Source organism: Loxodonta africana, chromosome 5 (genome assembly GCF_030014295.1).
Source record: "Loxodonta africana isolate mLoxAfr1 chromosome 5, mLoxAfr1.hap2, whole genome shotgun sequence".
NCBI lineage: Eukaryota > Metazoa > Chordata > Mammalia > Proboscidea > Elephantidae > Loxodonta > Loxodonta africana.
Genome location: NC_087346.1, coordinates 43,642,835 through 43,665,264, shown reverse-complemented (window position 1 = coordinate 43,665,264; position 22,430 = coordinate 43,642,835). Strand labels below are relative to the sequence as shown.

The following is a 22,430-nucleotide window of genomic DNA, read 5'->3' as shown; positions in this document are numbered from 1 at the left end:
ATTTCTGTTTGCTATCTCTCTATGGATTCTTACAGCCTGCTAAATTTGTCATTGTGCTCTTCTATAATCTTCTTAAGTTCCTTTATTGCTTTGTCTGTGTGTTCCTTGGCTTGTTCTGTGTTTTGCTTTATCTCCTTCCTGATCTCTTGAAGAGTTCTGTATACTAATCTTTTGTATTCTACCTCTGGTAATACCAAGAGATCCTCTTCCTCCAGAAGATTTCTTGATTCTTTGTTTTGGGAGGTTGCTGAAGCCATCATGGTCTGCCTCTTTATGTGATTTGATATTGACTGTTGTCTCCAAGCCATCAATAAGTTATTATATTTATTTACTTTATGTTTGCTTACCCTGTCCTATCTTCTTCTTTTGTTTGGTTTTGATATGCCCAAATAGGCTGCTTATGTGAGCTAGTTTGATTATTGGCACCTTTGAAGCTCTAACATCCTGTCATCAAGCAGCTAGATTTGTTATTGTGTATGTGAGCCCAGGAGTCCATATACTTTTCTTGTATGGATTCATCTCAGGTGTCCAGATAATCAGTCACCAAGTGTGTGGTGCAGGCTCTTACCTACAGTCCTATACGGACAGGAGTGATTGGAGTAGGCACAGTTATCTGGCTGCAGTAGGTGGTCACGTGGTGAGCAAGGCAGGGGGCTGACAGCTGCCCCTGAGTGGGAGAAAAGTGTGTCTCTGTTCCTTAGAGTGCATAGGTGGGTGGGTTTTGCAGCCACACTATGGGTGCCCAGTTCTGTTGGCTGTAAGGACTGGGAGATACCAGTTATTCTTTGACTTCAGTAGTAGGTGGCTAGGTGGTGTGCGTGAAGCCACCAGTGCTCAGGCCCCTGATGTGGGTAGGTGAGGACTCTGCTTAATGGGCAGAGTGATGTCAAATGTCACGAACCTGCCACTCGACCATATAGCTGATATGGTGAAGTTAGGCTTCAAGTATATACTCTGTTTTACTGTGCTAATGACTGTGCTGTTGAAATGGGCCCACACAGGTCTATGCAGGGGTGAAAGTCATTCAAAATCCACGGACCCCTTATGCCTGTGCTTAGGTAAAGGAGTTGTGTGGCTTGGGGGACCTGGCAGATTATTTTTTCCTGTTTGTTAATTTGTTCCCTCTTCAAGGCCAGGAGAATGGCTCAGGTCTCACAATGGGTCTTACTTCCAGCCCAGGGGAAGCAGCAATCGCTGAAGGCAGCCTGGGACCCTGTGCAGAGCAGGGAGGAAGCAGGTAAATGGGAGAGTGTTTCTTCCCAAATGGGCTGTTTTTTGATCCGTGCGATAGGTTAGATGCGTGTACTTCTCTTTTGCTGATTGAGTGCCACTTTTCACTGGTTCTGGAGGCTTGAATAGATTCTCCATCACTTAGTCTCTCTCAGTGTGCAAAGTGCATCCCAAATGCCACTGCATGCCTCATCGCGCATGCGGGTCAATCCAGCCTGCAGGGTGCCAGTTCCCACTGGGTCAGGTCTGGCAACTCCTTTCCTCATTTGAACTGTCTCTCCCTCCCCCTGCCACTCAGTCCAATTCCTCAACTTTGCCTTTGAGGTTCAGGGCTTCTAGAGTGTCATATATGATTGTTTCACTTGTTTTGGGGGGTCTTTGTTGTAAGAGGGACCACCAGAAGCATCTGACTACTCCACCATCTTGGCCCTGCCTCTATTGTGACTACATTTTATAAACAGAGGTCCAAATCAGGTTGTTTAGAAAAAAGCTTTTAATATATCATAATTTCCCATGTATCTTGGCTCTTGCTTATGCTATGCTTGTTGTTATTGTTAACTGCCCTCTCATCGGACTCATGTCAATGTCATGCACAGTGGAAGGAAATGCTGTGGGTTCTGCACCACCCTCACATCAGTTACTAATCAGACTGTTGTGATCCATAGGGCATTTATTGGCTGATTTTCAGAAATAGATCACAGGCCTTTCTTTCTAGTCTGTCTTAGTCTGGAAGCTCCACTGAAACCTATTCAGCATCACGGCAACACACAGCCTTCACTGACAGATGTGTGGTGGCTACCCTTATGGTGCATTGCTTCGTGCTGTTGTTGTGCCGTGGAGTCAATTCTGACTCATAGTGATCCCATGTGACAGAGTAGAACTGCCCCATAGGATTCCCTAGGCTGCAATCTTTATGGGGGCAGACTCAGGTCTTTTATCCCATGGAAGCCACTAAGTGGGTTCAAACCAATAACCTTTTGGTTAGCGCTGAACACTTAACCATTGTGCCAACAGGGATCTTTCTGCCCCATAGGATTCCCTAGGCTGCAATCTTTATGGGGGCAGACTCAGGTCTTTTATCCCATGGAAGCCACTAAGTGGGTTCAAACCGATAACCTTTTGGTTAGCGCTGAACACTTAACCATTGTGCCAACAGGGATCTTTGGTGCATTGCTTAGGATACCAGAAATCCGGCTAGACTGAAAAACAGAGGAAAAAGCCAAGTCCCTTTCTCCACTTCTATCCCCTACTCTATCTAGCTTCTCCCATTGCACAGGGGCCAGTGACTCCTCTGGATCAAATGCTTCAGCTACTGGACCTCACAGATTTCAGTGAGTGAGGAGGTAAAGCCAGACTGACAATTAAAAAAAAAAAAAGCCCAGAAACCTGAAAAGCAAAGCACAAACAGGAATTTTGTTTCCTATACTAAATAAAAGCCCTGGTGGCACAGTGGTTAAGAGCTTGCTGCTAAGCAAAAGCTTAGCAGTTCAAATTCACCAGCTGCTCCTTGGAAACCCTGTAGAGCAGGTCTACACTGTCTTACAGGTTCGCTATGAGTTGAACTCTATGGCAATGGGTTTGCTTTTTTTTTTTTACACTAAATAAAAATCTGAGAAAATCAAAGCAATTCTTGTGAACTATAATGGAGATATTGGGAGCATGACTCAACAAAAATACGTTTGATTTCTGATTCCCCTTTGTACTTCCTTTTCTGAGAAAATGTGCTGACTTTAAAATGACACTATGCACCTGCTGGAAAACTGTTTTCAACAACACCTGCTTTTTTTGCTATGACATACATATTCATTAATCCTTTAAAAATACTGATTTTTGTGACTAGTAAGATCACAATGAATCCTGTAATTGATACGGTTAAGGTCAGAATGCCATGCTTTTTGAAATTTAAGTCTTAAATTTCACCCTCTCTGTGAAATCCCAGCATGATGTGGGTTATTATTCCTAACATGATAAGGTCAGATACTTGAAATCTTACTAGAAAAGTGAGGAAATAAATCTTAATGAGGTTTTCCTCATTAATTTTATTAATAAAGGGAGTTTCAGTATACTGGGAAAAATTATAGCTGTGGAATGTTAACTTTTAAAAATAAAAATCATACCAGTAAAAGGTGCTGTCAACTGCAAAGTGACTGTGTTAATATATAACATTGAACTGGCCTCTTTCTCAATGTCTTCACATTGCTCTTCACTTACTTTTCAATTTTCCCTGCGAGGGACATTTCTACTTGGCATCCTGGAAGAGACATAACTTAGTGTCAGATAGGATTCATATTTAGTTGGGTATAGAAGTGATACATCAATATCCTAGTATGTGAAACTTCTTTTTATGGAAAGGAAATCTCTTATCTTTGTTTGTACAGAAAACCTTAGCTCAAAAAAAAAAAGAAGTTTTTTTTTTTTTTTTTTAAGTTCTTGTATTATAGCTCTATAATGGAAACATTTCTCCTTGTTGTTACATTTATAAGCACCTCATAAGCTCCATTTTTAGGGAAGCTTCAGTTTTCTCTAATTTTTATGATCTATAGTCAAGACCAAAACTTGCTGGGCCAATCAAGGAGATAAATGAATGCATTTCCCAGTTCAGTGCAGTGACTGGAAAGCCCAGAATTAAAAAAGAGAGGTGCCATATGCAGGCCTGCCTTAATATCCAGTCATGTCATCCCTTCAGCCTGGGTAAGATGATCTGTTGCTCATCACGTCACCTCTCAGAACCAAGTAGCATAAACCACTACTTTAATTTGCTTTTATTTGTGAAGATTAAGCAACAAAATTTCAGGGCTGTGATTATTTTAATGATGCCATAAACCTGTCTAATGAAATGCCAGAGATGTTAGGGCAGCTTTACTCAAGCATAGATCACCATAGCTGTGCATCAATGCAAGCTTATAAATCCTGGACTTCAAAGAATAATGTGCTGGGTCAGAAAGGAAGCATGTCTTGGGGAAACTTGTATTTTATTAATACCCACTTATTTAGGGCACTTTAAATGCAGAGGAGGCTAATGATTGTATGAGTCAATTAATTAATTAACTATAGGCCATTTGGAGGGTGCAAAGACATATGAGACATATTCATTGTCATCAAAAATAAAGAATCCTGAGTTAGAGATGATAAGATTCTTATAGCCATGAAAAGATAACTAGCAATGCAAAGCAATAATTGATAAGTGCCAACAGTAAGTGCTATTGGAGTTCAGAGAAGGGACAGACCACTTCCAGACTTATTAATGGGGCAATCTTTCATGAAGAATGTGATATTTTAGTTGAATATGCAAACTAAAAGATTAAATGTTTGTCAAGTGCCTATTACAGGCAAGGCACTCTGTTGAATTCTGTGTGGGAACCAAGGAAATTTATGTTATAGTGCTCCCGTAGGAGAGTTTATAATCTGGTCAAGAAAATAACTGATAAACACATAAAGAGCCAAATAGCAATCAAGATACATTTCAATGCAATCTTAGAAGTGATTATGACAGAAGGCGGTTTGTGATTAGTTAGGCTAATTAGTTATGTAGAAAATAATAGCTTAGATATTAACAGAAGGACCAGCTACCTTTGCTAACTTCCTTCATCTGGCTTCCAGGACTCTACTTACTCCTTGTTTCCCCCCCACCACTCTCCTGCCCCTTCTCATTCTCCTTTGCTGTTGACCTTCATCTCTAAACCCTGAGATTGTTCAGGGCTCAGTACCTGTCCCTCTTTTGTTTTTTGGTCTACATTCGCTGTGCTGGGTATCTGATCTGATTTCATAGCTTTAAATCCCATCTACATGCTGATGGTTGGCAAATTTTTATCTCCAGCTAGTCATGTTCCCTGAACTCTTATTTTATTTACCTAACTCTTTATTCAAATCTCTAGTTTTGTATCCAACCAAAAACCTATAGGACAGGCATCTCAAAATTAACATGTCCAAACCTGAGCTCCTAATTTTTTTCCTTAGAACTTGCTCCCTTTGCATTTTTCCCCACCTCAGTAAATGGTAGATCCATTCTTCCAGTTGCTTAGGCAAAAAAGCTTCAAAATATCCTTGACTCCTCTCTCTCTCTTAAACTTCATATCTGATCTACCAGCAAATTCTATTGCCTCTGCCTTAAAAATTCATCCAGAATTAGACCACTTCTCACCTCCTCCACTACTTCCACTTTGGTTCCTACCAATAACGCATCAATAACCACCTAAATTATTGCAACTGCCTCCTGAACTATCTTTTTCCACCCTTCTCTCAACTAGGCAGCCAGAGTGATTCATTTAAAACATCAGCCAGGTTATGTCACTCTTCTACTCAAAACTCTTTGATGGCTTCCTATCTCACTTTTATTAAAAGCTAACATCCTTATGACAGCTTACAAGGTTCTACATAAGTTAAACTCCCATTCCCTCTGACCTCATCTGTGTCTACACGCTAGTCTCCTTACTATTCCTTGAACAAACCAGAAACACTATTCTTTGCTCCCACTGTTTTCTTTGTCTTGAATGGTCTTCCCTGAGACAACATCATGGCTTACCCCTTCACCTCCTTTGGGTGTATACTCAGTAAAGCATCCTTGGCTACCCAGTCTATCTTAGACTGGGTTGCCTCAGAAGCAGATCCAGATAAAAGCATTTGAGAGTGAGTCATTTATTTCGGAGCTGATTCTCAGGAATAGCAATAAAGGAATAGGGAAACGAAACAGAGAAGGCAAGGAAGACAATATAGGGTAGGTACATTAACGACCAAGCTTGGGACCCCCTGGGTGGTGCAAACAGTTTACATACTCAGTAGCTAACCGAAGGTTGGAGGTTCAAGTCCACCCAGAAGTGCCTCAGAAGAAAAACCCGATGATCTATTTTTGAAAAATCAGCCACTGAAAACCGTATGAAGCACAGTTATTCTCTGACACATGTAGGGTCATCATGGATCAGAATCAACTTGATAGCAACTGATACCTCTGAGGCCAACTGAGGCTCATACCTCATTGGGATCTCTGGGAAACTATATAGAACACGCCTCAGAGCTATTCCATCTGAGGGTTATTTATCCACCAATTCCCATTACACATTGGTTGAGGGATGCCCCTGAGGGTGTTAATTCCCAGTGTTTCTGGCCTGCCATGTGTAGGCTGAGGAGGCGCCTGTGGTCAGAGGAAGCTTTCAGGTAGAGAATCACATATGCTTGTAGCAGAAAGCCTTCAATGTGTACAAGAAAATTTAGTATCAAGGAGATTTAAGGGAGGCATCTGCACTGCATGCAACTCCATCTAAAACTGCAGTCTCTATAGCATTTACCTCTATATTTAAATAATATATACACTAAAACCAAACCTGTTGCTGTCAAGTCGATTCTGACTCATAGTGACCCTATAGGACAGAGTAGAACTGCCCCATAGGATTTCCAAGGCTGTAGTCTTTACAGAAGCAGACTGCCACATCTTTCTCCCTTGGGGGCTGATGGGTTTGAACCTCGGACCTTTCAGTAGCAGATAAGCACTTAACTGCTATGCCAACAGGACTCCTAAATACTATGTTGTTGCTGTTAGATATCATCAAGTCTGTTCCAACTCATAGTGACCCTATGTATAACAGAAGGAAACACTACCCTGTCCTGTGCCATCCTCACAGTTGTTGTCATGCTTGAACTCATTGTTGCAGCCCCTGGGTCAATCCGTCTCTTTGAGGGTCTTCCTCTTTTTCACTAACCTTCTAGTTTATCAGGCATAATGTCCTTCTCCAGGGACTAATCCCTCCTGAAAACCTGTCCAAAGTATGTGAGACGTAGTCTCGCCATCCTTGCTTCTAAGGAGCACCCTGGTTGCACTTCTAAGACAGATTTGTTCATTCTTTTGGTGCTCCATGATATATTCGATACTCTTCTCCAACACCACAGTTCAAAGGCGTCAATTCTTCTTCAGTCTTCCTTTTTCATTGTCCAGCTTTTGCATGCATATGAGGCGATTGAAAACACCATGGCTTGGGTAAGGCCCTAAATACTATATACTTTACTTATTTATCTTGTTTACTTGTATGCTTTATGAGTAATGGACTTTCGTCTCCTTTGTTCACTGCTGTATCCCCAACACCTAGTACAGTGCCTAGAGCATGGAAAGTAATAAAGGTTTATTGAAAGAATTAGAGAAAGGATGGATGATCAGGCTAGGTGAGTGGCCCAGGAAGGACTAGCAAAGAATGGAAACTGCACAGGGTAAGCTTTGAATGGCAAAAGCAGGGCCGGGAAAGCAGTCCCAGAGGGTTCAACCACAGGAGCAAAAGTTGTAGGTAAGCCAGCACAGGGCAAGCCTGAGAATGTAACTCCTTTTGATTAGAGCAGATGGCTCATAAAAATAAAAACCACTGGAGTAAGACAAGGTCTTCGCTGGACAGAAGTGTCAGCCTGAGGAATTTGGGGTCTTACCTATAGGCAACTGGGAGCAACTGAATGTTTTATAGCATGGAAGTTATTCATTTAAACTTATCTTCTGGGAAAGCTATTTTAGAAAGGCTAACATGAAAGTGTTAGGTAAACTTGTTTGGAGAATAGTGAAAGAAGATCAGTTCAGAAGCTTTTTTAGAGGTACAAGTTGGGTCCTTGATAGAGTTTTATGGAGGTACCAAAAAACCCTACATTAATTTTGCAGATAGTATAGTAAACTACCAACATTGGAGGTAAGGGAGACAGAGGAGAGCCTGTAGTGACCCCTGGGTTTGGAGTCTGGAATCTAGTGGTACAGTTAGCACAAGGGGCACTCAACAACATGTGCCCACTCCAGGGCTCACACTTGTTTCTGCCATTCTGCCTCCCCAGTGAAGTCCGAACTCTACTGAGTTTTGAGACTCTTAGTTTTCTGGAACTCAGGCAACTTGAGGACACTGGCTCAGAACCCTTGAGTTCTTAACAAAGAAGTAGTTGTACAAAAAGCAGGAAAGTGAGAAGTTACGAGCAATTTTAAACTGATGCCAGGGACTGGCTCTGCTCCCTAAAGCCAACACTCATTCTTGTTTCCTTCCTTTTTCTGTGTGGCTGTCAGATTCAGAATTTAGCATAGTGCTATGAGGAGTGCATATAAATTTACATTTGTTTATCAGGAATTACTCAGTCATCTAACAGATCAATGAGCATTTAGAACACATGTGTCCAGTCTGAGGATTACTGTTTCAGCTAGCAGTATGCAAGTAGTCCTCAACTTATGACAGAGGTCTGTTCTGACTACTCCGTTGTAAGTTGGTTCTGATGTAAGTTGAATCTCTTTTGTTTTTTTTCAGTTCTCATTATTATTGCCTTTTATTATCAGTATCTTTATAAATCCAATCTTTGAACTTCTGAGAATGATGACAGGAGTAAATTATGTATTGCAAAATTGTATGTAGTACATATTACCAACGATCCCACCACCCACCCACTGCCGTCGAGTTGATTCCAACTCATAGCGACCCTATATCACCAATGATAAGATATACAAAAAACAAAAAAGACGGTCGTAGGTGTAGTTTGTCGTAACTCAAATACATCATAAGTTGGGGACTGCATGGTGTGTGCTTTGGGATTGAGTAGTGCAGTGTGGCTGGAGTGGCAAGTGGTGGGAGGTAAAGCAAGATAGGATGCAGAGGCAACGTTATGCCAGTAGCTTTGATTTTATGTGGTTGGGGTTGGAAAACTATTAGAAAATTTTGAGCAAGACCACGATTAACCTTGATGTGGTAGTCAGAGCACTAAACTACAACTCTCCCAAGGAGAAGAAGTGGGAACTTAGTGGCCAAATGACTGAACCCTGGAAAACTCCAGAATTTATGACACAGATAGACTTCATAAGTATTTGTTCTATGTCAAAACAGTTTTGTCCCTAGTTTCTGCCTTACCACAGACTACCATTATACACCTGCCCACCACATTTCTTCCTCACATTTCTCACTCCTTTTTTCTTCTTTTATTTATTATCTCAAGCAAATGTATTTTTTTTTAGTATGCCTATCCTATTTTTTAAAAAAATGTTTTTATAGTGAGTCCAGGACTCTCCTCATCTTTGAACATATTAGTGAAAATTGTTGTTTTTTGGTGCTGTTCAGTTGATTCCAACTTATAGTGACTCCATGTGACAAATAGAACTGTCCTATAGGATTTTCTGGGCTGTAATCTTTATGGAAACAGATAACCAGGTCTTTCTCCCTCGGAGCCCTCTGGTGGGTTAGAATCACCAATTTTTTGGTTAGCAGGTGAATTCTTAACCATTGCATCACCAAGGCTCCTTTGCTGAAAATTAGAATTTTGCAATTATGTTAGTAAATGGAAAAAACCTGCTAAGTTTTGAGCAAAGTGATTTTAAATATCAGTAGTTTCTTTCAGATATGAAACCTGAAGGATATGCGCCTTCTGAGCTCTGGTGGTGCACTGGTTAAGAGCTATGGCTGCTAACCAAAAGGTCAGCAGTTGGAATCCACCAGCCGTCCCTTGGAAACCCTATGTGGCAGTTCTACTCTGTCCTATAGGGTCATTATTAGGCAGAATCGACTTGAAACAATTGGTTTTGGATTTTTATTGAAAGGTAAGAGTATTATTTATTTTTTGGCTTGTTGGTTTTTATCCTAAATAAACTCTGAAATTGAGTACATATACCGGAAAAAGAAAGAATAAATACACATGTGCGCGCACACATTAACAGGTAGTGAGCACTCAAGTTATCAAAGCACAAAAATGTTAACTATCCATTATGCCCAGCCATAGACCTTATATCTCATTTTTGGACTACACTGGGCACATAAAAATTTTATGTATCCAAAATATCTCCAAATTACTTTCACTTGTGTTTTGACAACGTAACTCATGTGTTTATTTTATACTGTCTGTAATTTCTTATAGTATCACAAAATGTACTGGACCTTCAGCTCAGAAGGGCTAGTCCTAGCAGTACTGTTTCTTCTCTGAGACATATAAAATTCTAAATAGGAAAGGATAGCAAACCTGAAGACCACTCCCAGCTTCTACCAAGTAACTTCTTTCCTGCTTGTCCCTGTGTCTAGGGAGATCAGAGAAACAAAGGCAGGTATCCTTGGTCAACTACCTACTTTTCATGCAAAAATATCAATCCATGGACTTTATTTTCTGTTACTAGTCAAAACAAAGCATAGGCTGGACTTCTTTGTCTTCTTCCTTTCTCAGAAGCCTCAGGAACCTCTCAAGTTTGACTACACTGGCCATCACTCTGGCCATCTCTCCCCACTGTTGGCTCTGCCATTCCTCCCGCACAAGCAGAGATTGCTGCCCTAGAGTCCCAGCCCTTTGTTCTGCAAAGGGATTGACACATCTACGCTAATACAGGTGTCTACATCGATGTCTTCTGGACTGGAATGTTTCAGGGTAGTTATTAGGTAACTTGGGCATTTACCGGCAAGATTAGTTAAAAGAAGCTGTCTAGCTGTGATGTTGATTCACTTCTAGTTTGACTCAATTAGCTGGTTTGGAACCTAGTTTCATAGCAGGAAATTTTATAGAAACAAATCAGTAATTTTAAGAAACTTGATGAAATAATGGCTAGTTTACCCTGAAAAACTTTGTAATCTAGAAGCCAACTGTGTGAATAAATGCCATAGTAATTGGATAATTATCCTAGCCCAGTGGTTGCCAGGGCCTTCTGCCAACATCCTCTCTTTCCAGTTGCTACAATTTCTGTCTCAGAAGAATTCCCCTTCTCAGTTCTCCCACTAAAAAACGAAACAAGACCTGCTTCTTCCTTTTCAGTGTGTCTCCACTGGGTCACTTCTTATGGTTTTATTTATACATCCCTAGCACTAATACAGCTTTTTTCTACTCCTACCTTAGTTTTTACACCCCAATATCATTGGGTAGGTGGCTTAAAAATTAATACTGGAGTGATTTAATTTCAAGGAATATACCGAGACCTCACCTAATGCAGTGTATGGAACTGCCTTATACACGGGGTAGATGGGCCAAGGTCATGTAAACTCAGTCAATGACATTCAGGTGGATTGCCCTATATAAATTCTAATGCTAAAATTAATGACTAGGGTAAGTGCTGGGGACCAGGATTGGACCCTATATTGAATCTGAAAATGCATACTAAATGGATTTATAATCTAAACTAGGCAGACATTAACTTACTGTTTGAAATATATCCTGTGATAAGTATTTTTTATAAAGCAAGGGATTAAAGTGTTAAAGTAAACATTAACTTACGTAAGCCTCTTCTAGAATTGCCAGAGAAGCATTCGGTTGGTGGTAATCACCACAGCCCTCAAAAGCAATGATGTTTATTCTCTTCCTTCTTCTACAATTGTTGTATATATGTCATGTGCATGTATCTGTAACTTTTCACTTGTGTGATTTTGATCATCGAATTCGGAGCTGAAAAATATATTTCCAAGTCGAAGTGAAGTCAGTAATACCCAACTGAGGGTTTTTATCTATTAGTTGTTAGAAGAAAAACAATGTTTGTAATTGCTGTCATAATTTGCCAACACCTATTAAAAGCCTTGAAAATAAATAACTTTAACTCAGTAATTACACTTATGAGATTCATCATAAGGAAATAATCATGGGTGTGAACAAGCTTTAGCCAGGAGAGCTATTTATAATAGTGAAAATGATAATATATCTAGATTTTTAATGATTGGTTGAGTAAATTATTTCTACATAATGCTGACATTAAAAATGGTGCACTTAAGGATAATTAATAACATGAAAAGATGTTCTTGTGATACTGTTAAGTAAAAAAAAATTAAACATTATTTTAAGTATTTATTCTTTATGTATAGATGTACACACATACACACATGCAGGAAAAAATAATCTCAGACATACCTCAAAAATATCATCAGTGATTATCACTATGCGATAAATTATGGGTGATTGTAGTTTCTTTTTTTTTTTTTTTTACTTATGTAAACCAAAAAATCAAACCCATTGCCATCTAGTTGATTCTAACTCATAGTGAACCTATAGAACAGAGTAAAACTGCCTCGTAGGGTTTTCAATGAGCAGCTGATGGATTCAAACTGCCCACCTTTTGGTTAGCAGCTGAGCTCTTAACCACTGCACTACCAGGGCTCCTTTACTTATCTACTCATTCTTAACTTTCTACAATGAACATAAACTACTTTTATGATACTTGTTTAATTTATTTAAAAAGAAACATTTGTTCCTTGACTTTATTTCAGGGTTCTCTTTTAAAAGGTGTTAGTGGTTGCAGATCTATGTGGCACTTAATTAAGAATCTTTGGTTATTCCTCGAGTGACTGGGCTTAGGGTGAGTAGCCCTGGGCTTATTAAACAGAGAACAATAAACAGGAATTTCACATAGTGTAAACTAAAGGGCAGGTTTGGCCTCAGTCAGCAAATTTGCCAGGTATGGTAATAGCCAAACTGAGCACACCAGTTTGTAGATAAAACTAGGTAGAAAATCATAAATTGCCCACTTAATATGCTATTTTGAACAACCAAATTAGGTCATTTTATTTTTTCTTTGAACCTCTTTTGAACTCATATACTTGTTATTCAGAGTCCAGTGAAGGGTTACAAAACATTCATTTAGGACTCCCACAAGAGCAAATAGATCATGGTGAAATCCCCAAGACTATGGCCTTTAGACCTCTTCAGACCTGGAACTCAACCCAGTCCTGGAGACTATCTTTCAGTCAAACAATAGACAGGCCTATGAAGTGAACAATAAAACCCGTGAGGAGCTTGCTCCTCAGAAAAATCAACCATAGGAGACCAAAAGAGCAGCATTTTCTCAAAAACAAAGTTCTGAAGGCAAGAAGGCATAGGAAAGATGGGCAAATGGAAACAGGGAACCCAGAGGGGAAGTGGGTAGAGTGCTGTCACATTGAGAGAATTGCAACTAATGCAACAAAAAAATGCGTATAAATTGTTGAATGGGAAACTAATTTGGTTTGTAAACTTTTACCCAAACCACAATAAAATGTTAAAAAAAAAAAAAAAGAGCAAATAGGTCATTTAAAATTATAGAAACTCAATTCAATTCAAACTGTTATACTTTTATTGAGTAGCTATGTATGAGCCCAGCACTGCATTAGACATGGTGGGGTATTCAACTAACCCACCAAGATGAATGTCCTAGAGGAACTCGGCTGTTGCTGTTAAGTCGTCTACAAGTGGGCTCCAACTCATGGCAACCTTTTGTATTACAGAATGAACCCTTGCTCAGTCCGGTGCCATCTTCATAATCGTTGATATGTCTGAGTCTATTGTTGTAGCTATTGTGTCAAGTCAGTTCATTGGGGATTTTCTTCATTTTTGATGAACCTCTACTTTACCAAATGTGATGTTATTTTCTAGCCAGCAGTCTTTCCTGATAATGTGTTCAAAGAAAGTGAGCCGAAGTCTTGCCATCCTCACTTCAAGGAACATTCTAGTTTTGACATAGAGACAGCTAAATTAATAAATATCCCTGTCTCAGTTATCTTGTGCTGCTATAACAGAAATACCATGAGCGCATGGCTTTAACAAAGAGAAATTTATTTTCTCACAGTCTAGGAGGCTAGAAGTCTGAATTCAGGGTGTCAGCTCCAGCGGAAGGCTTTCTTTCTCTGTCGGCTATGGAGGAAGGTCCTTGTTATCAATCTTCCCTGGTTGAGGAGCTTCTCAGCACAGGGACCTTGGATCCAAAGGACACACTATTCTCCTGGTTCTTGTTTCTTGGTGGTATGAAGTCCCTATGTCTTTCTGCTCCCTTTTCTCTTTTATATCTCAATAGCGATTGATTTAAGACACAACCTAGTCTTGTAGATTGAGTCCTGCCTTATTAACATAACTGCCCCTAATCCCACCTCATTAACACTGGAGAAGTAGGATTTACAGCACATGGGAAAATTGCATCAAATGAGAAAATGGTGGACAATCACACAATACTGGGAATTATGGACTAGCTGAGTTGACAGATATTTCTGGGGGACACAATTCAATCCATGACATTTTACTTTTGGCCTCCAAAAATTCATGTCCTTGCCACATGTAAAACACATTCACCCCATCATATCTTAGCAGAAGTCTTAAATCATCCGTAAGTCCAAAATCCAAAAATTCTTCTTCATCTGTGAAATCTAGAATACAAGTTATCTACTTCCAAAGCACAATGGTGGAACAGGTAGGAGCTAGACAATTCCATTACGAATTGTAGAAATTGGAGGGAAAGAAGGGATAACAGGAACCAAGCAAGTCAGCAGAACACATTACATTAGCCCTCAAGGCTTGAAAATAATTCTGTGTTCTCTGAGAACATTTAGACAATGGCCCTGCCCTCCAGTCTCTAGGTATTGGCCACTCTCCAGATTCTTCATGGAGGTCCCTTGGCCCTGGGCTTTAGCTCCACCTTTCAGGCCCACTGGTATGTCAACTCTGCTCCCTCCGCTTTGGGTAGCCACATTCTCCTAGTCCACCTGAGTGGTGATTCTACCCTTGGAGACTGAGGCAGCTCTGCTTCCCGTGTTCCTAGTCTCTTCAGCTTCTGCTTCCTGGTTCCTTGGCTCTCGGCCCCTCCAGCCTTACTGCTGGCTCTGCCCAGCTTGGGCAAGTGTTCCAAAGCTCTGTAGCTCCACCAATAAGTACCTGGAGGCACCCCACTCCCCCAGTAAACTTTGGCCAGAAGACACTTATTTCTCTTGCTCTGTGGGTCAGCAAGCCTAGCTCCAGTGATAAGTGCTCAGAGGCACTCCACTCTGCCAGGAAGCCTGCTGCTGAAGGCACTCAGCTCTCTTGCTCCATGAGTTGGCTCCAACACTGTCACATGCTGGTCTCCTGGTTCTGCTGCTGCCGTTTCTCTGTTGCTGCCATTTTTCTGCTTCTGCTTCTTGGCATCTGCGCAGTCTCCAGTGTAATAGCTCTCCTCACTTCCTTCTGAGTTGTCACCAGAATTGTCTTTGACATCTGTAATTCCACCAACAGTCTCTTCAAGGCAATTTAGGCATTTAGTATTAGGCCCTTTAAAACTCTTCCAGCCTCTATCCATTCACAGTTTCGAAACTGCTTATACATTTTAGGTATCTGTTAGAGCAGCATTCCACTCTCAGTACCAAATTCTGTCTTTGTTATCTAGTGCTGTTATAACAGAAATACCACAAGTGGATGGCTTTAAAAAAGAGAAATTTATTCTTTCACAGTTTAGGAGACTAGAAGCCCGTATTCAGGGTGCCAGCTCCAGGGGAAGGCTTTGTCTCTCTGTCGGCTCTGGAGGAAGGTTCTTGTCATCATTCTTCCCTGGTCTCGAAGCTTCTCAGCACAGGGACACTGGGTCCAAAGGCCTTGTTTCTTGGTGGTATGAGGTCCCATGCCTCTCTGCTCAATTCTGTCTTTTATATATCAAAAGAGATTGATTTAAGACACAACCTAATCTTATAGATTGAGTCTTGACTCATTAACACAATGGTCCCTAATCCCACCTCCTAAACATCATAGAGGTAGGATTTACAACACATAGGAAAATCACATCAGATGATAAAATAGTGGACGATCACACAATGCTGGGAATCATGGACTAGCTAAGTTGACAGTATTACTGGGTGACACAATTCAATTCATGACAATCCCTGATATATATAACGGTCTTCAATACAAACAGTGACTAATACAAAACAAGAATCATATGATTGCAGGGGAGGGAGGGGTTAATTTTCTTGAAGGAAGTAGGATTTCATCTAGAGTTAAATTACAGTTTATTAGTCCTCTAATGGTCATAGATAACAGAAATAAAATTCAAATTAGCTTTAATTAAAAAGGCAATTTATTTACTTTGTAATAGGGATGCCCTACTTTAAGCAAGGTTAGATTCAAGGGTTAATATTATGTTGTCAGGCTTAGCTTTTCTCTCTGTGTTGACTTTATCACAAGTTCTTCATAAAGATGACTGCTGAAGCTCTGTTTACAATAGCAAAAAGCTGGAAGCAACCAAGGTGTCCATCAAAGGATGAATGGATAAATAAATTGTGGTATATTCACACAATGGAATACTATGCATTGATAAAGAACAGTGACGAATCTGTGAAACATTTCGTAACATGGAGGAACCTGGAAGGCATTATGCTGAGCGAAATGAGTCAGAGGCAAAAGGACAAATATTGTATGAGACCACTATTATAAGATCCTGAGAAATAGTATAAACTGAGAAGAACACATACTTTTGTGGTTACGGGGGGGGAGGGAGGGTGAGAGAGGGTTTTTTACTGATTAGTTAGTAGATAAGAACTGCTTTATGTGAAGGGAAGGACAATACTCAATACATGGAAGGTCAGCTCAACTGGACTGGACCAAAAGCAAAGAAGTTTCCGGGATAAAATGAATGCTTCAAAGGTCAGCGGAGCAACGGCGGGGGTTTGGGGACCACGGTTTAAGGGGACTTCTAAGTCAATTGGCAAAATAATTCTATTATGAAAACATTCTGCATCCCACTTTGAAATGTGGAGTCTGGGATCTTAAATGCTAACAAGCGGCCAGCTAAGATGCATCAATTGGTCTCAACCCACCTGGATCAAAGGGGAATGAAGAACACCAAGGTCACACGGTAACTAAGAGCCCAAGAGACAGAAAGGGCCACATGAACCGGAGACCTACATCATCCTGAGACCAGACGAACTAGTTGGTGCCTGGCCACAATCGATGACTGCCCTGACAGGGAGCACAACAGAGAGCCCCTGAGGGAGCAGGAGAGCAGTGGGATGCAGACCCCAAATTCTCACAAAAAGACCGTACTTAATGGTCTGACTGAGACTAGAGGAATCCCGGCGGTCATGGCCCCCAAACCTTCTGTTGGCCCAGGACAGGAACCATTCCCGAAGACCACTCATCAGACTTGGAAGGGACTGAACAGTGGGTAGGAGAGAGATGCTGATGAAGAGTGAGCTATTTGTATCAGGTGGACACTTGAGACTGTGTTGGCATCTCCTGTCTGGAGGGGGAATGGGAGGATAGAGAGAGTGGGAAACTGTCAAAATTGTCATCAAAGGAGAGACTGGATGGGCTGACTCGTTAGGGGGAGAGCAAGTGGGAGTACGGAGTAAGGTGTATATAAACTTATATGTGACAGTTTGACTTGATTTGTAAACGTTCACTTGAAGCTCAATAAAAGTTAATTAAAAAAAAAAAAAAAAAGATGACTGCCGAAGACAGAAACTTCCATACTTAGAGCTTTAATCCAGGCCCTCTATTTACCAACATCCATTTATTAAAAATCACTGGTGATTCTCATTGGCTCTCCTTGGGGCATCTGACCATCCTGAACAATCACTGTGGCTAGGATCATGGAATACACTAATTGGCCAGCTTGGGTCACATGCCTACCACTGTAGGTGGCAGTAAAGGGGACGAGAACTATGATAGACTATTCACCAGCACCAAATAGAGCTGAGGAGCTGTGGTTTCCCAAAAAGATCTCCCCCCCCAAAAAAGGTAGGTTGAGGCAAAAAGATGGACAAAACTAGACAGACAATGGTATTATTATCATACTCCATTTCGGATGGGTAGAATGCTGAAAGGTAACATGAGGACAAAGCATTTTTGAGCAGTGAAGGGCTTGGACTAAGGTTTGAAAGCAGGAAAACGCAGGGAATACCTTGGAGACAGTGAGTGAAAGGTGCACATGGAGGTACAAAGTAATTCTGTAACAATGATTACGCCCTCTGAATTAACGTAATCTTATTATTTTTTTTTTATATAGGTATGTTTTCCTTTACTTAGATATTTATACCTGGGGAGTTTGGCATATATGCAGCTGTAGCTTCAGTAATTGTTTAAATGTAATGGAAACTTGCTATTTGAAATACATCCTGTGATGAATATTTTTGCAGAGCAAAAAATTAAATTGTCAAGGGAAACATTGATCTTTAAATCTTCTGATTTTAAGTTTGAATTGTTACATATCGATTTTGCTTAGAATAATGTTTACGTACTTTGGCTAAATCTATTTTTTAAAAAAATGAATTTTTAACACATTCAAAACACAATTCAGCTAAGCTCTTGGAGCATTGCCTGTTTCTAGTAAATGATTAATAAACGCATATAGATGGTTCCTTGAATTTTTATCAGTAATCATAAAATCATCCACCACTTTTAAAAGCCTATTTGGACCAGATATTTGTTTGTTCCTTGGCATAGCAGTGACTGGACATGAATTCATTTTATGATTCACATAATCCCCACGGGCCCATTAGGATATAAGCAACTGAAACCAGTCCAACTGATATTTTAATCCTTTCTGTCCTTCAGGTAGAAATGTAATTAAAACTTACATTTTGTTGTTTCACATTTGTTGCATTGAGCTAATATTATAGATAGAATGCAGAATTAGATCTTTGCTAAATAGATTTACAACCTAAACTAGACAAACGTGCAGGATACTGACCTTGGAGAATGAATCGTAGGCTTAAAGAGACAACTTAGTGGAAAACTCAAGAACAAACAAACAAAAAACCCAACAGAGCTGGCAAAGCTCTGTTATTAGTAGTAGCTGGTAACGGACTCAGGCATATGTCAAAACAGTCAATTTCTGCTTCTTAACTTCCTGCATAATTTTATGTATGGCACCTCTCTTTATTATGCATTTGTTTTCCTATCTTCAAATTTTACAGAGAAAAATTCATAGTTTACAGACAAGTTGAACTTATATATGAAGTAATAGATATAAAGCACTATGATTTCCTTGGAATAAAGTTTGCCCAACAAAATGAAGTATTAATAGGAATACATCAAATGAGTTAAATCTGATCTTCAATCTTTATAAAACAGGTAAATTTAGGAGATGGAACATTTTAGAAGGATTCATTTCAAGCAATGATTGATTTAAAGAACCATACAACTAGTTCATTCAAAATATAAACCAATCTACAAAAGTTTTATTCTTACACAACCTTGGGGAAACAAACCTATTGGACTATACAATGTTACACCTTGTGAATTTAATTCCCGATACATAAGGGAATTCCTTAAGATGAGTTATGTGTTAAATCAGTGGTATTCAGAGATATGTGACTTTTTATAATTTAAAATTATAATTAACAAAAACCCTATAGCTGTTATATGACCTTTAAACATGTTGTATAATATTAAATATATATTCCAGTATAGAAACAGAAAGTCTTGAACAGCCATAGATTTCAGGCAAAAGAGCCACATGTGCTTCTCCTATTAAATTGAGTGCTTAAAGAACATTTTGGAAACACTGGCTTAAAGGCCTTTAGAGCTAATACAATGTAATAATTCCAGAATAAATAAGCATAGTAAAAGAAAAAAAAAGTCCTGTATTAAAATAATCCCACTGCATTTAATCAAATCGAATTTGACTACAAGTGAGGCTGGGAGTTATCCTGAGAACATGACTGATTATAGGAAGGTGAGACATTTCCCATGATAGTTAAAAAAAGTGTTGCATACATCAAAACTATATTGCATAAGAAATAACCGAAACAGTTATCAAGTTTTAAACAAGGTACAATGTGAAGTCACGCTTCCATACCCAGTAATAGAATGTACTTTTCAAAATACTACCTGTAAAAAAGGGTGGGATAAAAATATAAACACACTGTCTCCTTCCTCCCCCTTAAATAGACCTGGTGCTCCTAAGAAAATGATGCTGAAAGCATGGGAAAGAAGCTGCAGTTGTTGGCCTTCATCTCCAGAATTCCTCCAACCCTGTCTCTTACATCCCGTGTTCCTGATTTCCCTTAATTTATCAACCCCCTTTTCTTTTTTTATACATATATATTGTGCTTTAACTGAAAGTTTACAAATCAAGACAGTCTCTCGTACAAAAATTTATATACACCTTGCTATATACTCCTAACTACTCTCCCCCTAATGAGACAGCACACTCCCTCCCTCCTCTCTCTATTTTTGTGTCCATTCCGCCAGCTTCTGACTCCCTCTGCCTTCTCATCTCCCCTCTAGACAGGAGACGCCAACATAGTCTCATGTGTCTACTTGATCCAAGAAGCTCAGTCTTCACCAGTATCATTTTCTATCCCATTGTCCAGTCCAATCCCTGTCTGAAGAGTTGGCTTTGGGGATGGTCCCTGTCTTGGGCTAATGGAAGGTCTGGGGACCATGACCACTAGGGTCCTTCTAGTCTCAATCAGACCATTAAGTCTGGTCTTTTTGTATGAATTTGAGGTCTGCATCCCACTGCTGTCCTGCTCCCTCAGGGGTTCTCTGTTGTGTTCCTTGTCAGGGCAGTCATTGGTTGTAGCTGGGTACCATCTAGTTCTTCTAGTCTCAGGATGATGTAGTTTCTGGTTTATGTGGCCCTTTCTGTCTCTTGGGCTCATAATTACCTTGTGTCTTTGGTGTTCTTCATTCTCCTTTGATCCAGGTGGGTTGAGACCAATTGATGCCTCTCAGATGGCTGCTTGCTAGCATTTAAGACCCCAGATGCCACTCTCCAAAGTGGGATGCAGAATGTTTTCTTAACAGATTTTATTATGTCAATTGATTTAGATGTCCCCTGAAACCATGATCCCCAAACCCCCGCCCCTGCTATGCTGACCTCTGAAGCATTCTGTTTATTCAGGAAATTGCTTTGCTTTTGGTTTAGTCCAGTTGTGCTGACCTCTCCTGTACTGTGTGTTGTCTTTCCCTTCACCTAAAATAGTTCTTATCTACTATCTAATTAGTGGATACCCCTCTCCCTCTCTCCCTCCCCCCTCTTGTAACCATCAGAGAATATTTTCTTCCCTGTTTAAACTATTTCTGGAGTTCTTATAATAGTGGTCTCATACAATATTTGTCCTTTTGCAACTGACTAATTTCACTCAGCATAATGCTTTCCTCAGCCCCCTTTTCTGACCCTTAGCTAGATCTCTGTCTCTCTCTTGCCCCTAATTTTGCTGACCTGGTTTTGGGCCAACAACCTTGCTTTTCACCTTTGAAGTTCTCCATGACTTGATTCCTGATGACTTGGTTATCCACCTATGACGTCACACACAATAAACCATGAGTAAAAGGCACTTGCTCCTGTTCCCTGCTGTAGCCCAGTGGAGCCTGCACCAACCTGGCCATGCCCTGAGAAGATGCTATTTGATTATGGAAACAGATATGATTTAAACTCAAGGGAAAGATTTTGAGTAAGACCCACCAAAATCAGGGCATATACCTCACCAAATTTTACTTTGATAACTCAGAATAGTTGGCCATCCTTCGACTACAGCCAATATCTATGACAGAATCTGGCTTCTATCACAATTCTTGGTACATAGAAGGTTCTCAAGAAACATTTGATGAAAGGGTGGATGGACGAATAAATAAATTATTATAAGTACCAGCTTATAATAAAAAAAAAAATTTTTTTTTTTTTTGCTTATAATAGGATCTAAAAATAATTACTGCTTTCTGTGGATATGAATGCATTTACAAAATCTGATGAATCCTTCATTAGTAGAACATGTTTGGGGAACATTTCCACTCACATTTCTTGCAAGATATCTTTTAAGAAAAAAAAAGTAAGAACAACCCAGTACATTCACTGTGATCACTTTTAGAATACCTGTGATTTGAAAACAGCTTTGAAACTAGTTACTCGTCTAAGCTAAGACTTTAGTTCTTCCATGTAAGCAGTGAATATTCTAAATTCATATACTCTAGGTCACGATGTCATAAAACCAGTTGCTGTAGAGTTGATTCTGACTCATGGTGACCCTGTGTGTTTCAGAGTAGAACTGTGCTCCATAGAGTTTTTCATGACTGTGACCTTTAGGAAGCAGAAAGCGAGGCCTTTCTTCTGAGGCAGCTTCGGGTGGGTTTCAATTATCAATCTTTCAGTTAGTAGCTGTGCACTTAACTGTTTGCACCACTCAGGGACTCCACATACCTTCATAAACCCAAAACCAAACATTGCCATCGAGTCAATTCCAGCTCACAGCAACCCTATAGGACAGGGTAGAAGTGCCCCATTGGTTTTCCAAGGAGTGGCTGGTGGATTCAAACTGCTGACATTTTGGTTAGCAGCTGAGCTATCAACTGCTGTGCCATCAGGGCTCCAGTAAAAATACTTATTACAAATAAAAAAAAACCAAAAACCCATTGCTGTTGAGTGAATTCCAACTCATAGTGACCCTACAGGACAGAATAGAACTGCCCCATAGGGTTTCCAAGAAGTGGCTGGTGGATTCGAACTACTGACCTTTTGGTTAACAGCCATAGCACTTGGCCAAAATACTTAACTAGGTTGCCCAGATCTTCTTCCCACTCTGGTTCTTGTA

General features: G+C 40.0%; 1 protein-coding gene across 1 annotated transcript in view; it reads left to right on the top strand.

The window, feature by feature from the left end:
- Positions 1–22,430, top strand: part of ARHGEF38 (Rho guanine nucleotide exchange factor 38) — a 159,288-nt gene that overhangs the window by 49,350 nt on the left and 87,508 nt on the right. The gene's annotated exons all lie outside the window — the stretch shown is intronic.